Raw genomic sequence first — 18472 nt, forward strand, 5'->3', positions numbered from 1 at the left:
GACTTAACATTGACATTGATGCTCTCAGTGAAGTTCATCTTCAAAAACATGCAGTGAGAAACAGTTTCCAGATAAACCTTCAAGCTAGACTTTACATCATCCCATAGATCCCTCTCTTGAAGCTCTTTGGCAACACATTAAAAATAGCATCCTGTAGTCCTCTGAAGAATCCTTAAGGTTCTCCTCAAAGAAAGAGCTCCTTATGAGTTGTTTGGAACAAGATCTCTGTGATGGTGTCATCATCACCCTGTACAAGAAGAAAGGAGAAAAGTCAAACTGCTCCAACTACTGAGCTGTAACTCTGCTCTCCACTGCTGGAAAAATCCTTGCAAGGATACTTTTGAACAGATTAGTACCTGTTACATGAGGATCAGCAAGGCCAAGTCAGAGATGGAAAATGCACTCTCTGAATGCTTCCCAAAGATCAATGGTGTGAAACAAGGCTGTGTTCTCACAACCACTCTGGTCACAATCTTCTTCAGCATGATGCTCCAAAGGGCCACGGGGGACCTCAATGAAGAAAATGGCATTTACATCCGATACTGATACATACCGATAATTTTTCTGCTGCAGTGTAATTATTTGCTTGTATGCAATGCAATATTATCTCTCTCCCTATATATAAGAGGACAGTAATTACAGCACTGTAATAGTACAGTAGAAACACCACTTAATTACAGTAAGTGCCTAAAGATGTCATAACATGCATACTTTTGTTCTTTAATGACTACAGTGAATGTGTTACTGATGGAAAGGTTAATGGAAAAGATACTTACCCTATCAATGTTTAAGAGAAATAGAAATGAGTGGGAGCCCTTGATATCCCTTCCTTCCTTGAAAGAAAGGATTAGCCATTGTAGAGAAAGATACAACTCTAGATTAAGACAATAAAATTTGGAACATATAGTTAAAGTGTCTGAACTCCCATTAGAAGAAGTAATGTCTGATAAATGCAGTAAAAAAATTACTCAAAAGACCCAGTGGTATGATTCGGTATCCAGACCAAAGGCTTCTTGTTCTGTGAGGTGCTGTAGGATAGCCAAGATACCACCATAGCTTTTGGAGGTGTACAGCCTTGCCTACAGAATACACTTGTCCATCTTGTTGGAGGATAATATGGCCTCTAGGGCATCCAAACACCACTAGACACATTTGGAATCACATCCCACTGCAGATGTCAGTGGTTTAAAATGGGAAAATTCATGAAATCAGAGCATTCAGGTGCTGCTGGCAGGTGCAGTGTGGAACTAAGAGAATCAATTACCTTCCAGATGGGTGGCAGTGCAGACTCACCTATTGCAGTTTGAATTGCACCAGATGCTTATGTCTAGAAAAAGAAATTCAGTGTGCAATTAATCTGAAAACAAGAATACATGTATACCTAATTTTTGGTCTTGACTTACCTCAAACTGAATTCCTGGAGCATCTACTTTGGAGTCACCTTAATAAATCTCTAAGGTTCACTGCATTGATCAGATTTCCAGTTCATTTACTCAAATATAGACCTCCAGTAAAATCTGAAATGCTCAGGGAAATCCTGTTGGACCTCCAGCCATTGATACAGAGGGACGTGGCTCTTCCATAGCTCCTCTGTCATATATGCCTGCTCCTTATATACATATATATTCATTATCTTGGGTACCTCAGATGGTTCCAGAGATTTATATTTAGGTAACTGGGTAATATGTAGACACTTAAGGATCTTGGTCTTGTATGAAATCCAAGGTTCTAGTGTGAGAGGGAGCTATATTTTACTTTTTGCCTTAGATATTCAGCAGTTCACTAGGCGTACTTGTAGCAGAAGTTCAAGAAACATTTTTATTCAGACAACTACAAAGCTTTTAGAAGTCCAGGGAATATTTCAGAGTTACTTTTCTGTATCTAATAGCCTATGAAGAGTATAACAGATCTAGCACTGTTCTTCATTCTCATCTATTCACAAAAGGCTGCTGTGGGTAACATCAATAGGCTTCTGTAATTCTCGAAAGCAAGAAAATACAAAGCATAAATAATTATGCTGCAGCTAGTGCTTCAGTTAACAAAGAAAGAAAGACAAATTATTGTAATAGCAATATTTTTATGGGAGATGAACATCCCTCTGTGTCTGTACGTATGATAATGTCCCTGTAATCTTTGGTGAGCCACAACAACCAACAATTTTCACACCAGCATGTTAGTTCTTTGTTCTTAATGTATGACAGTGACATGACTCAGGAAAACTCTCAAGTTGTACTAAAAAGCTGTCATCTAAGAAAAAAAACCTCAACCAAACAAAAAAATACCCACAAACATACGAACTACAGATTATTACTTGAACTGAAATGACAGTGTAACGATTTTCTTTTAGATTGCAATAGTCTTTAAGAACTTAAATAGCATTTAGAGAATCTTTTCATCACTGTCACAGTCCATAACTATTAATATATGTTATTTGTGAAAAAATATTAGCAACTGCACACATACATCCTACAAATTGCCAAAGTAACCAGTTTTATGGTTTGAACGAATTACAGCGGTTTATTTCAGGGAAAATGGCACCATGCTGAAAGGAATCTGAGGAAGGAGCTAGTAGTGGGAGAGGAGCGCAGGGAGAACAGGTTTTTGAACAAATTAATCACCCCAGGGAACGGGCCATTAAGAAAAGAAAGAGCAATCAGTGTTTTCACCTTCTGAAGAAATCGCCACCTCCTGCCACCTCACCACCGATGTCACTCTTCCTTCCCACTGACCTCGCTGCTGTTTGCTGCTCTTTTCCCTTCTCACTGCTGATTCCCTTCTGTTCGCTTCTGATTTTCCCCTTTTCCTCTGAATTTTTATAGTAAAAAGTTCCTTCTTCCCATTAATTATTGCCAGAGGTTGAAAATTGCTAAATGCAGGTCTCCCCTTCGTATTAAGGTTTTCCCGGAATTCTTTAGTTCTTGTAATTGATAGCAATTTGCATTACCAGTCATTCTGATTAGCATTTTATCTTTTTAGTCCTGACAAAGGAGGGGGGTCTGGTGATGAGTTTTAGAGAGGGCAAACTATGCTGGCACTGTCTCATGCTATCTTGGATGTAATTTTGCTGATTCAAGAGGCATTTTTTAAATTTTCAACTTATCCACATTACAGTCACGTATGTCAGTGTACTGACAGAAAAGAAAAATCCAATTAATTCATGCCATGTTATGTGTTCCTGTATGTGAAACTGAAAGTCAACCAAAAATCTCAGAATTTAGAAAAGTTTAATTCTAGAGTTTGAACAATAATTTGTTGATTTTCAGTCTTGGCTCCCTGTTTACTAAATCAACTGGTACAAAAACTGAACAATTTGCAGTTGATTGTCTGCTATTATCTGAACAGTCTTTCTGACATGAAACTCATGATATCTATTTGCACCACAATACCATTTGCAACTGGCATCACAAATACAGCAACAAAGAAATTGGATTTCTTTGGGGGCCTGTGGTTTTGCTGGTGCATATTGTACCAAATTGTACCAATAGTTGCAGAGTGATATTTGAAAGCAAAGTAAATATACAAGACATTTTCTGGCCACCCTGGCATCCTTATATTTTGCAGAAGACTACTTACAACAGATTTTTGTAGACAAAGGAATATGGGTACATATTTTCCATATGCCCCTTTATACCACTGCCTAATCACTTGGAGGAAAACTAACAGTCTAAATTCTAGTTTTGAATTAACGGAACAGTGAAAATCTCTTATTAAACTTTAGGAAGGATTTGTGAATCTGTTATCAGCACCTTATCAGTTTTATGTGTTTTTCCCCAGAAGTTTCATAACACATCTACTTCTGTTCATCCCACAGAGGCACTTCCTTCATGAAGGATAAAGTATTTGTAACAGTTAAACTCACAGTGATAGTATTTGTGAGGTGAATACTGACAGAATTATGGAGGTAATTTTTTCTATATCTAGTATAAACTATTGCCTTCTAGCAGCTGGCATGATGGCTGAGGGAATGCTGCAGTCACTGTCCATATTTCAAAACCCATTCAAGTTTTTCATTATTTCCTTTCTATACACATGTTGGTTTTTTTTTTTTTTTCACGTGCTGTATTTGTTTTTTTGTTTTTTTTTAAAGTAAAAGCAAACCAAACATATGGTACTTAATCTTCAAAGGGTATGTGTTCATGCAATATGTGCAATGGAACAAATTCACACTTATTGTTTCTAAGAGTTGCATGACTAACCCATCGTACACACACCAGTGGAAGCTTGTATTCAAATGCTTTAATGGTTTCAGAAAACCCAAATAGCTTTTGGGTTTAATGGGAACACTCACTATTCGTAACTCACAAGAAATGAGACAAAAAAATCCATTTATTAAAATAAATATTTTCCAGAATCAGGGATAACAAGACCATGAAGCTAACACTTAACCATGCCTCCTTCTTTCTTTTTACTGCTCTTCTCACACTTCTTTTATGGGTTAGAAAAATACAGATTTTGCAGATGCCACCAGATATCTTTGTATATTTTTTCATGAATCCTGTAGGGATTAGTTAACAGTAACAACATAAGTGCTCAAAGAAGTCAGTAAAATTCTCTTAGAATGATCAGGAAAGTTAAATAAAAGCAATGTTTAGAATATTGTGAGCAATGTGAAGTCTGCCTTATCTTGTAATTGAAAAGTATTGCAAATATTTCAGCTGTTGTGTCGACATGGACAGGTAAGATTCCTGCTAACTAATAATTAACATTTATCTTAGAAGGCATTTTGTGACCTTCCTTCCAACAGGCAGGGGGAGGTAAATACATAGTGGAGATACCCTTAAAGATGTTTAATGAAGGAATTAATGTTTGGGAAGTATCAGACCTTTCCTCTCTCTCTATTTACATTGTCACAGAAGTTGGTTCAAAGCAAACTGAATATAGACAAAGATTTCCATTTGTTTTCATGAACTCATGAACTTCTGATTTGTCCCAACACAATGACAAATACTTAAATAAGTGCAGATAGTCTACTGTTATACTGATAGCAGTCTGATGAAAACTGACCTCGTTGTTCCTTAACATTCTCTTTTCTAGATCAGTATACAACTTGAACAGATCTTTCTGGTTTTTTTGTCATGGTTGGGGTTTTTTTGGTTTTTTTCCTTTTTTTGTGTGTGTAATTTTTTTTTTTTTTTTTTTTTTTTTGGCAAAGTGATAGTGTCTTTGAACTAACTATATTAAAAGAAGATGTGACAGGATATGGAATTTGTTTGACTGGAAGCCACAGTCTAGGCTCAGAAAACAGTGCTGGTTCTTACAATTAATTGCAGATTTCTTAATTTACTCTGGGAAAACAAGGTCACATATGTGTACGTTGGGGATATAGATTCTGAATATAGATGCCTAGAAATAATAACAACAACAAAGCAAACTTAAGACATTTAAAAAGAAGCAGGAATGTTTATGTGTTATATTAGCAGACCTTTCAAATAGATGGTGAAGGCAATGTTCCAAGATTCATTGAAAGGAGAGAAGAAAAATGCAATTATTAGACTTCGTATTTCCAGAATGTTTATGGCCTCATTGTTCATGATAATGGATTAAAACTAAAGATGAAAAACTTGGAAATGGAACAGAAATTCTGACTTTAAAGGGAGGATGGTGCTGTATCTACTCTTTATCTGTAGCCAGTGAAAATGCTCCTGATTATATGTTCTAGTTTCAACTTAAGAGTTTAAATAGTTCATTATTTGAATGCTGGTTTAGCTGTTCTCTTAATTATCTTCTCAATTTTTCAGCGCTTTTGTAAGTGAAAGGTTGCATTTTTTTATTTTTAAGGGATTTTTCTGAAAGGGTAAACAAAACATGCATCATTGAGAACTGTCTGCCCAATGCTAGCCACAAAATTTTGTAAATATTTTTTCAAGTCTCTTTTCTTTCCCAAGTGAGACTGAATGGGACTACTGAAAGCCACTCATTCAGTGAGATGGTAGCCTGAAAAAAAGAGCCAGGATCTAGATCTCGTTACAGAAATTACTTATCTGAGATCAGGGAACCTGATACTTGCATGTGTATTTAGCCATGAAAAAGTTTTTGGTTGTGACGAGGTAGCACAGTGTTCTCAGTGCAGGGCTTCCAATGGAGCCAGAACAAAATCAAACCAGAGGTAGGGCAGAAAGCACAGTTCTTTGTGGGAGAGTGAGCAAGAACAGAGAGCCTCAATTTGTAAGCACCAAGATAAAAAGGTCTCATCTCCTGTTGGCTTTTATGAGATATCCCACTCATGAGAATATACATAGAGTATAATAATAAACCGCTCTGTGAAGATGGTCCTTTATTCTGTTTTGTTTCTCCTTGATTATTCTTTGAATTCTTTCCTATATCCTTCAACAAAATGAAATGCTTAGCAAACTCTCTTCTTCCCAAAGAAAACAAGTGCACCCAACTTAATTCACCATGACGGATTCTGGATAAGGTTTTAATCTTTCATGTATTTTATTATACTTAGGAAGAATATCACTGAGGTTACTGTGACTACTTGAACATAGAGAGGAAAATGTATGGGTGAGCAGTTACAGAGTTGGGAACAGTTATCTTTGAGTCTATGTTGTTTATTAGGAGATGCTCTTGATAATTTTAGTTTAAAAATCTTACAGTACCCTTCTGAAAACAAACTGAAAAGCATTTGAAAGATCAGAAATTCACAATAACTTGTCACAGCTGAATGCAGAATAAAGAACTGAGAGAGGCAAGAAAAAAACCAAACAAAATATAGGAATAAACAAGAAAAAAAGAAACCAAACAAAAACAATTACTGTAAATGAAGTACTCTCTAGGGATAAAAGGATTTTGCAGCCTACTCAGTACAGGCGTATGCCAGACAAACTCTGGGAAAAATGTCTGGGAAAATTCTGAAGAGGTGTTGATAAATGAAAATACAATAAAATATGTATTTGAAAATAATATAATAAACATTTTGTTTATTAGAGACTTTAGAGAACTTTAGAGAAAGCCCATAATTAAAAGTAACGATGATTTACAGTGCCTCATTTTAAAGTTTTCTACACCAGCATCCCAAATGCTTTTCAGAGTGATAGTTCAGTAACTTAAATGACATGAAAAGAAGCTCATATGCATCTGATCGTTCATAAATTGATCAGTTGTGATCTTCTACAATTTTTGTGTGTGAGTGGGATACTGACTTCATACTGTTTCTCAACATATTTTACAGACTTTCTGAAACTAGCCAGAATGAAGTGCTTGATATGGTAGTAATTTAAACCTGTGAACAGCTCTTTCTATTGCAAATATTTGCAAAAAATGGACACCACACCACTAGAAGATATTACATTCGTGAGTAATAGATTTCTAGAGCAAAAGAAGTGGTAAGGAAAGAAACTACAAAAGCTGTGTTTGTGCCCTTTGGCCAGAATAGAAAAATAATATTAAAAAAAAAAAAAAAAAAAAAAAAAAAATAAAATCAGGAATTCAGTTGGCTGTAGTATTTTCTAATATATACAAAATATACAAATAATATACAAATACAAAATATATACAAAAAATATACAAAAAATACAAAAAATATACAAATATATACAAGAATTTTCGGCCTATGTAAAACTTCAGTGTTAAAAAAAGAAAGCAAAGAGTCTTTACATTCAAAGTTGAATTTCCAGAAGTACAACTCAGAGACCAAAGCTATTCAATCATCTCATATTACACCTGGCACCCAGTTCTCCTGTTTGATAACTGTTTCTGCCAGACTTATATTCCTCAGCATATTGCTAAATATTGAATTAAGGCATACCTGAATCCTTGCCTATCAGTTAATTTCCCATGGTGCAAGCTACTACGGACTTTTCTCCAGGGCACAAGCCCACGTGCGAGAATAACAAGGCATTCACAGAATGAGTAACCAAGTGACCTGGAACAACACATGCTGTTCCCACATGTTTCTGAAATACTTTGTACAGCTGTCTCAATGCACACATTATGCTGGGAGACAGCTGGCCAGCCTTCTAAGAAGCAAGCTGAAGCACATAGTTGATCTCTTCTGACCCTTTATATACATTGTGCTACCCTGAAAAACACACCTTGGCACTAAGCTTGTCATTAAGTAAACTTCTGGATGGAAAAGGTAAAAATTGAGGGATTTCTAGTGTTAAAGTACCATCAGTTTCATGGCAGAACAGACAGGAAAACACTTGCTGTTCAGAAAGAGATGAACTCTATTTCCACTGTGAATGTCAGCAAAAATTCATAGAATTATAGAATGGTTTGGCTTAGAAGGGACCTTAAAGATCATCGAGGTCTAACTCCCCTTCTGTGGGCAGGGACACTTCCCACTATTCAAGTAACTTTATGAATATTCCACTTTCCTTTCCCATTTGTTTAAAAATAGAATTTTAAAACAATTTATTCTGTTCATTAGTGGCAATATTGAATACATTCTTGCTGGCTTCACTTCATGTCTTGCCATTTTTGCCATGTGAAATAACCTGCTTAAAGTAACCTATAAACCACTCACTAAGGACTAAGGTTCCCTCTGTGAATAGTCTAAAAAGAACATAAAATATAGTGCCAGAAATTCAAATGTCAAGGGTGATAACATACAAGATTCACTGCTACTGTTAATTTACTCCAGATAGCCAGGAAGGTATCTTTAGACTTTTATTCATGGCTTGCCTGATGACATGGTCTGTCTCCTGTACACATCCTGCATAATATGGTTGGATAAAATAAGATATTGTACAAATAAATGTCATCATAATCAAGGATTAATCAATAGGCATAATTAAGGATTACCTATAGCAGTCTCAAAGTACTGCTGATTATTCCTGTGTTTATATTTACATATAGGGAATTTACTATAGAACTCATTCAAAGTGGGAAGTATTTGTACACAAAACACAAAATGCTCTCTGCAAAAAATCTTACTGAAATAAATGAGAGTTTTTTGACTGATTTCTACTGGTGCTGGGTTAGCATCAATAGATCTGTACCTGGATTAGTTTTCAAGATGGATTCTAGAAATGTAGTAAATTTATAAAATCAACCTTTTCCTTGATACAAAGGGACATCTTGAGGATGGTAACAGTCTAAAGTGTATTTCCCATAGAAGCTGAAGTATATTATCCCCTGTAGGCTGCAGGTGCTGCCCATTCTGCAAAAAAAATGCTGATAAATTTCCCTCCTGTTTCCATAATACCAAAATCCAGATGCTTGTAACATTTTAAAACTCACTTTTAGTAGCTTTTTGGTTTGTTTTTTTTTTTTTTTCACTTTGAAGTTGTTTCTAAGCCTTTGTGGGGTTGTATTTCCAAATTTTGTTAACAGAACATGAAAACTAAAACCCATCAGAGCGGAGAAGTAGAGTAGATGTGCTGATCTAAGAAGCATATGTCTCCAAAAGAAATCTAAGTGCTATATTCATCAACTAGTAAATCTAAACATATTTGATTTTCTATTTTCGAAGCATCATTTGATTATAACTTCTGACTATGGGACTGTAAATTAGAATAATTCTGGAGTATGTTTTTTATTCAGGTTATATTGTTGGTAACAGTGAAATTGATAACACTATCGGAGTTTAACATGCTAAATGATTCCAAAACATTTCCCTAGTCAAGTCATAGTCAATATTTCTCTAACATTGCAGTAACACATACATACATTGCTTATTTTATCTGAAATTAAGAGTTAGGTATCTTTTGCTTCGTTCTCTTGTATAGTTTCACTTCCACTTCAAATTTTTGAAGAGGACAGAAACTGGATGACACATGTGGATAAAAAAATTCTGACATAAACCTCAAATTCAAAATTAGGGAGGTGAATGAAATAAGAAGTGAGAAGCCCTTATTCTACATATATTGTTGCATTGTGGGAGAGCATTTTTTTAATCAAAATGGTTATATAGAACTGAGAACATTTTTGCTCTGTAGTAACATATGGGAGAATGTGCCTAGGTTGTGGACATATTGAAATGGGCAATGTTTTCTAGCATTGGTAGAAAATAAAATTAAGAATGAAGAACAGTACATAAGGCAGATACCTTTTTTTTTTGAGAGAGATTTTTGCAGATGGAAAATAGAAAAAGATGTTTTTTAGTCTTATGCTTTGAAGGTTACTGCATTAGCCCTATAGCATTGGACACATTTTTGCTAAGAACTGAAGGAACAAAACCTCTTAACAAAGCTGGTTAGGACAGGCCCTGGCTGTAGGATCAGTGAGAGGAGTGATAAGGAGTGGTTAACAGAAGCAGCCCAGCTTAAATTGGGTTTCCTGTCTGTGAAGATTTGACAGCCCCAAAACTTGAGTGAGGTGTTATCATAGGAAGGGAGAAGAACAAGCTGGACTTGATGATCCTGATGGGTCCCGTCCAACTGAGCATATTCTATGATTGTATGATATTTTTCAAACATGCCATTTTGAAAAAGAAATGTTGTTTGGTCTCCATGCTGAGTTTATATGAAACATGAAACATTTAGGATATTATTTTTGTTTGTTTATTTAATTACTTAGTCATGTATTTATTTCAAATTTAACATGCATTTGAGATTACATGTTACTGCGTGTGTGACACATTGACTCCAAGAGCACCGTCATGAACACCATCAGCTGTACTGAAAGTCAGTCATTGATTGAGTTGCAAATTGAGAAAATATGTCATTTGGTTTATCTTATTTTTGTGTCCTTTAGCAAGAGCGGTTAATATTATTAACTTGGTAAGAAAATACTCAGTGCTACTGAATTCAGATACTGGTAGCAATCAGTGAAAGGACATCAGTAGTGTTTACATAAAAAATGTTTCCATCATTTGTTCTGACACAACCTTGTTGGCATGTAAGCCAACTTCATGTTACTTGCTAGATTTTGCCTAGAAGCAAGAATCTACTTACTATGATTCTACTTCTACTTACTATGATTCTACTTAGTGGATTTTAAAACACTGAATGTCATAACTGTTTTAAATACAACCAACTGGTCTTATAAACTTTCCAGTCTTAGTCAAGTAATTTAACATGCTATCCATCACCTTTCTATCTTGCATTACTGAATAAAAGATACCAAAAACTTAAGATAAAAAGGAGAAAAACCCAAACCAAACAAAACTTTCAAAAAAACTCCATAATGATGCATTTATACATGCATCTAGATGTACCTAAAGATAAGACAGTCCTCCATTTGCACATTGTTGTTCCTCTAAGACGTGTGAAACACAGCAGTTTTCCATTCTCCACTGGCTGCCTCTAACAGAAATACATACACTATATCTCTTACTCAATACACAGACAGATAAACAAAATATCCTCTTCCTTTAACTTGACTTTTTAAAAAAATCCATAACCAAGAGAACCATGTCCCATTTGGACTATCTGTCATGGCATCCATTTCAATCAGTATTGAGATCTTTGTGGAGATGGAACTTCATGAACCTAAACGAACCTCCTGTAATTCTGTCAGTTTGGAAATAGACTGTGTAATTGTATGGGAGTAGTTGAAATTACATCATCTGCCCTTAAATTGGGAAGATACCGTAATATTAACTAAGGTTGGATTCTGGCGAATTAAAGCTGTTACAGTAACATCAAATTTTAAATTTGCTTAATCAGATCATAAAATATCATAGAATCATAGAATCATAGAATAGGCTGGGTTGGAAGGGACCTCAGAGATCATCGAGTCCAACCCTTGATTAACTACCGCTGCAGTCACTAGACCATGGCACTGAGTGCCACATCCAGTCTCTTTTTAAATGTCTCCAGGGACGAAGAGTCCACTACCTCCCTGGGCAGCCCATTCCAATGCCTGATCACCCTTTCCATGAAAAAATTCTTTCTAATATGAGATGAATCATCTAACAATAGATAGTATTTGAAACCAGATGATGTTGGTAGTGTATGCAAAGGTTAGGCATTTGTGGAGGAGTGAGTTGGCACTAGAAAAAATTATGATCACCTTCTGAGCTACTAGACAGTGCTACTCAGGAGCAGATTTTAGTTCTTCCTTGTAGATGCTTAACTGCAATGCCTGTGAAAACTGCTCTTGAAAGATGAATCAGCAAGTGTCTTTTAGTAGCCTATATTTGAAGCTACATTCTTCGTTTTTGATGAAAATTCTTCGTTTTGATAGAAAGAATCCAAATTAACCTGTTGTTTGTAAGATGAACATATGGAAATAATATTACCTATTTTAAGATTTTTTTTTCTGAAATCCTTAAAAATAGTTTTTGCATTTAATCCCTCCTAAACTAGTAAAATCATATGGAGATTCTCTTACAGAACCCATGATTAGTTCTATCATCATTACCACGTATGCCATAATCTTATACATAGTTATGGGTAAATCCAGTTCTTATTAAAAGAAAAAAAAAAAAAAAAGTTTTGGTGGTGAAATGATAGAGATAGGGTTATCTCTGTTGACCAAGTATCCCAGATCTCCTTTCACCAGGCTTTTCTGCACAGATATGAGCTCTGTGTAAAGCCCATGTAGAGCTCAGTTACAGCAACACAGTGAACTCCCAGGAGGTAGCACTGTTGAACCCTACAGACCTTCACAAGAAGTGTTTTCTAAGGGTCTGTACAACTGGTGTCAGATAGAATACATCTGGGATAGATTTAGATCAAGTTTATTTCCAGCAGAGCTGTCCAACTGTTCAACACTTATTGAAAGTCATTCTTATCCTTGAGATAACTACGATCTATTTATCATTTTCTAATATATGGAGGCCCATGAAAGGGATTATGATTCTGTGACAATTAGCAGGGAAAAAAAATCCTCAAAGTGAATGTTGAAATGGGAATGTAAACTAAAAAACTGTTTATGAGTATCCTCTAAGGGCTGTTCAGTACTTTCCATATGAACATAATTTGTTGAAGATGTCATTAGCTTCAATAAAATGAAAAAATCAGGAAGACACTAATGTGCTATATTCCTTACAAGCTAAGAAAGAGCATGAAATCTGTCTGCTGTCCTCCCTGAGAGCAGATGAAAGCACAGGAAAATTTAGAACTTCAAAGAAGAGCTGTTCTTGGTATAATGCTGCATTATTGCCTTTTGAATGCTAAGCAATACTACACATTTTTGCATTATAAAGACATTTCCTTATTTTTCTGAAATGTTCCTTACTACATCCAGTGAACACTTGGTAGAATTTCATTCATAGAGTATAACTTCTTTCTCCTGCTGTGTTTTCTTTCTTTATTCCCTAATTTATTCCACTGCTAAATGAAGTGGCAGATATGATAACAGAAGGTGCAGATATGGCAGAGTTGCTGAATGCCTTCTTTCCTCAGTCTTCAAAGAGCAGCCGTCAGGAATCAGGAATCCCAGTCACTAGAAGTAAGGGAGCGTAACTAGAGGGAGGAAGACTCTTTACTGATCTGCATGGATTGTGTTAGAGATCTTTTGGATAAACTGAACACACAAATCCATGGGCCCCACTAGGGTGCATCCACGAGTACTGAGAGAGTTGGCTGATGTTGCCAAGCAGCTCTCCATTATTTTTGAAAAATCAAGGATAATAGCAGAGGTGCTTGAGGACTGGAAGAAAGCCAGTGTCACTCCAGTCTTCAAAAAGGGCAAGAAGGAAGGCCCAGGCAGCTACAGACCAGTCAGCCTCAGCCTCATTGTATTTTCACTTTCTTAAAAAAAACAAGAATTTATTTAAATCTTCCATATAATCTCCCTTTGGATGAATTTCTATTCTAGGCAGTTTAAACAGTGAAAAGTAATGGAAGTTAAGACTTTTACATAGCTTCTAGTCAGAAAAATCAAGTTCAATTAAGTGCTGGTGACAACAGCCATCTTTCTACCTGTAAGATATAGGTTTAAATCAGCTCTTAATAGCTAGAGAGAGAGGAGAGGAGAATGGGAGATTGCCTTCCAAGCAGAATTTTTCATGTCAGAAAACCCATACCTCCAGCCAGGGCACAAATATCTTCAAACACAGAAAATACTTTGGTCTGGGATTCCTATCCTTCTGATATGAGCAAAATCTACCTGTCCAGTTTTATGAAAATATAAGAAAATATTTGGAAGAAAGAAAATCGAAAAGAAAGAAAAAAAAAAAGAAAGAAAGAAAGAAAGAAAAAGAAAAAAGAAACCAAACAAAAGGAGCAACAATAGAAGCATCTGGGTTGGAAAAGACTTTCAAGATCATTAAGTCCAACTGTTAATGTAGCACTGCCAAATCAAGCACTAAACCATGTCCCAAAGTGCCACATCTACACATCTTGTAAATACCTCCAGGGATGGTGACTCAATCTCTTTCCTGGACAGCCAGCTCCAGTGTCTGGCATTCCTTTCAGTGAAAAAATCTTTCCTAACAGCCAATCTAAACCTCCACTGATGCAACTTGTGGTTGTTTCTCCTTGTCCTATCCGTTTTTACTTGGAAGAAGAGTGGACCCCCACCTCACTACAACGTCCTTTCACCTAGCTATAGAGATCAGTAAGATGTCCCCCACTCTCCTTTTTTCCAGACAAAATAACCCCAGTACCCTTAGCCACTCCTGGTAAGACTTGTGCTCTAGGCCTTCCAACAGCTTTATTGCTCTTCTTTGGACACACTCCAGGAACTCATGCCTTCCTTGTAGACTTATTTCAGTCTTATTGTGTTGTTATAACTATTAATAAATCAGAGAAACATGTATTAGAGATTATGTTAATGCCCCTTTGTAGAGAGTTTCAAGCAGAACATCTTCCTGTCCATTCTTTATGTGGTAAACATTATTATTTAAGAGCCCTAAGATTTTTATTTTTCTATTTTTAAACTATATTCCCATGTGTTCATCAAAATAAGTTTGAATTTTATTGAGTACACTACTGCAAAGAGAAGTCCTGTTAAACATTTGTAGTGATTTAAAACTTAACAACAAAAACAAGTCATTAGAAACAGATTGAGAATATAGAGTAAAGATGGGAGAGACAGAAATGAAAGCCCTTGCCCTGATACACAGCTGATCACAGTCAGCAGTTCTGGAACTAGTCATGCAAATATTAAGCCAAAAGGTTTCTTCATGTGTATTAAATTACATCAGAAATCAGAAGATTTCATTTCATGTAGAATGGTTATTTTTAATTCTAATACCTCTCAGCTATGAAAACATCACCTGTTTCTTTTTAAAACTAGAGATAGAGATGGCCTGACCCTCAGGGTGGGATACTGATTCATACAGAAAGTGATGGTTTGGTAGGCAGCAGAGATAGAAGATATGTTGAATCAAGCATTTTGATTGATGTTATAACTAGCCACAAGCACAGAGCTAAATTTAAATCTCCCAAATAGTAAGAACAGGAGTGTAGACAGGTGGGGAGAGAGGTTCCTTCCCATGATTTTTAATAAAAGCTTCAAAATGTGGAGGTTGTTCTCCTTTGAGTCTAAAACCTACTTAAATGTGTCCTTCTTTTGTCTGATTTTTGTCTGATTGTTAGTCCATTCACATACCAGGATCCTCAGTCACACACCTTGTGTTTCAGAAACCTTTCTCACAGATACCATAAGAAATCACCTGATCAAAGGTGGGCATCAAAGTGTGGTGTCCCATAGCACGGATAGAGCGACTTTCAGTTTAAACTGTTAAATAGTTAAAGGAAATTAAATGTCCCCTGAAAATGCTGATTTTTGTGCCACAGCTACAAAAAATGAGAAAGTACAAAAGTTAATGTGATGTAGCTATTTCAGCTTAATTCAAACAGTATCACCGCAAATGTTATTTCAAATTATTTATAGCATTAAAATTAATGTTACTGGCTTGTTAATTTCAAAAATAATGAAAAATATTGAAGGAAGGCTTTGGTGTGATACTGCTCTAAATTCAAGTTTCACTTACATTGTATTGTATCCCTAAGGAAACTAATTTAACTATGGAAGTTACTGTCTTTTTCAGTTTGCTAGCATTTCCAGACATTAAAGGTATCATGATTAGAACAGTAAAATACATTTTACTATGACATTATATAGTAATTTGCAGCCTAAAACTGTGATCTTAGAATTTGAAAATATAAATACATTTCAAAAGATGGAGAAATGTGATTTTTAAAATCTCCTAAGGTGTTTTCTAATCCCCCTTCAAAAGAGAAGTATTGACTTTCCTAGAAATGTTTCAATACAATAATGAAATTAGTTTCAGCCCAGTAATTTAGCTTAATGTAATATGGCATGCAAAAAGGAATTAAATACTTTATTGAATTGAAGGAAATAATAGAATATACTAATACAGGAATATTTGAATCAAGGTAATATAAATTTTCCTGTTGAATTAAAATACTGTTTTCTAGCATTTTAAATAAATTTATCAATTAATTAATGAAATTTAGCTGGTAAGGAGGAGCTTTCCATTTTCTGATTTATGATTATAGGAATTTGGGGGGGGGGATTTTACCATAGACAGCATGCAGTAACACTTCTATGCACATTGCTATCTATTTCTTCACTGTAGTGACATTATGCAGAACTAGTGTTATTATTTGTGTGTTCCACTTTGTTTTAAAGTATCAAAGTCTTTTCCTGACTTTTAAATGTTTAAATGTGTTTAAATGCATTCTGCATTATGATCTCAGATGGTTTGGCTTTGCAGGGAGGATTTTTTCAGTGCAGCGTGGACTCTAGAGTTTCTTTATTCATGCTGGGTTTTATTGTGAATACTTTTAGTATGAGCAAAGCACAATTATTAGTGTCAGTCCAGGGGAGAAAGTTCTTTGCTTAATTTCTAGGGCTAAGAGTTTCTCTTGGTCACACCCAGGTAACCTCAGGAGACATTCACACGAGCACATTGGAGCCAAGGAGCCGACCCTTCACTCCCAGATGGATGAGCTCACCCAATGACAAACTCTGGCCTTTCAGCAGCACCGTGTAAAATTGGGAACATGATCAATTATTTCAGTGTGGATCCTGCAAGACTTAAACTTCGGAACTTCTCTTTCAAACTTAAGGATAGAGATGTGTTTAATGCAAACTTTAATCAATTATCTGATTTTAAACAATGGGAAAAATAATCCATTTAACCTGTAAAGCTGTGCTGATTGCTGAATTTTTTTGAACTACTTACATAAGGAAAAAAAAAAAAAAAGAAAGACAACAGACAACAATAAGCAATGATTGAGTTAAATTTGTCATTTTCAGGTGTTTATTCTTTACTTACTATTAGAGGTACACTGTGTCCTCCCAGTCAGTCCTGGATTCCTGGACTACAAGGGAAGGTGGGTGTCATGAATGTGGCACCTGAGTGGGAGCCAGTGAACGAGGCAGGGCAAGAGCTGTGCTCTTCTTTGATCTCAAAGTACAGGTCCCCTGTGGGCAACCATTTGTGATCTGGTCTGTGAGACACCCTGGAGGCATGGGATCAAATCCTGCTTCTGATACCATTTTCTGCCAGAGGCCAGGCAGAGCAGGAAGGTCACTGCTGTCCAGGGGAGGGTGGGAAGGACATCGTATCTGCTTCAGCTGTGCAGCCTTGTTTCTACCTTGCTCTGTCAGGGACCTGTGGCAGACAGGAAGGTCCCTAAGGGAAGGGAAGAGGGGAGCTGAGGGGGATCACAAAGCCTAAGCCATGCTGACATGTTGGCCCATGTTGTCAGGATCTGGCCTCATAGGGGGAGTGATCCAGGAACAGATCTTGTATTATTATCAGATTGCAACATAACCATCATTGTAAAAGGGCTCATCATCCCACAGACATTCTGGATTTCCAGTCTTTTTCCAGTTGGAGTTGAGTTGTCACATGCCTCTAAATTATTAAGATATGATAAAAAAATGAGGGGCAAGGAAGTTTGTAGAGGTTGTGCTTAAGCTATTACAGAAGTTTGTGAGATGTAGACACTTAAAAAAGCTGGACTGGAGGGGTTTATGTTCAGGAAACAGGTCAGTGGACAGAGAAACATCCAGTGCCTAGGAGTTCCTTAACCCAAGATGTTTTCTTAACATACAGAATCAGTATGTAAATCCAAACACAGATGCCTGGTAAGTGACCAGAAAGAAGGAAGTTTATTTTTTATTTTAACAGTTAGGATATTCTTCATCAATCACAACAGAGGTTACCATGCCAAATAGGTTTTATACTGTTCTTTTTCAGGAATTTTTAAAGTATCACTATGAATTGCCTCAAAAATTTTCTAGGAAGTAGAAAAAAGATACATTAACTGTTCATTTTTAGAAAACACTACTTCCTTCCTTCCTTCCTTCCTTCCTTCCTTCCTTCCTTCCTTCCTTCCTTCCTTCCTTCCTTCCTTCCTTCCTTCCTTCCTTCCTTCCTTCCTTCCTTCCTTCCTTCCTTCCTTCCTTCCTTCCTTCCTTCCTTCCTTCCTTCCTTCCTTCCTTCCTTCCTTCCTTCCTTCCTTCCTTCCTTCCTTCCTTCCTTCCTTCCTTCCTTCCTTCCTTCCTTCCTTCCTTCCTTCCTTCCTTCCTTCCTTCCTTCCTTCCTTCCTTCTTTCCTTCCTTCCTTCCTTCCTTCCTTCCTTCCTTCCTTCCTTCCTTCCTCCCTCCCTTCCTTCCTCCCTCCCTCCCTCCCTCCCTCCCTCCCTCCCTCCCTCCC

Source organism: Heliangelus exortis, chromosome 1 (assembly GCF_036169615.1).
Source record: "Heliangelus exortis chromosome 1, bHelExo1.hap1, whole genome shotgun sequence".
Lineage (NCBI taxonomy): Eukaryota > Metazoa > Chordata > Aves > Apodiformes > Trochilidae > Heliangelus > Heliangelus exortis.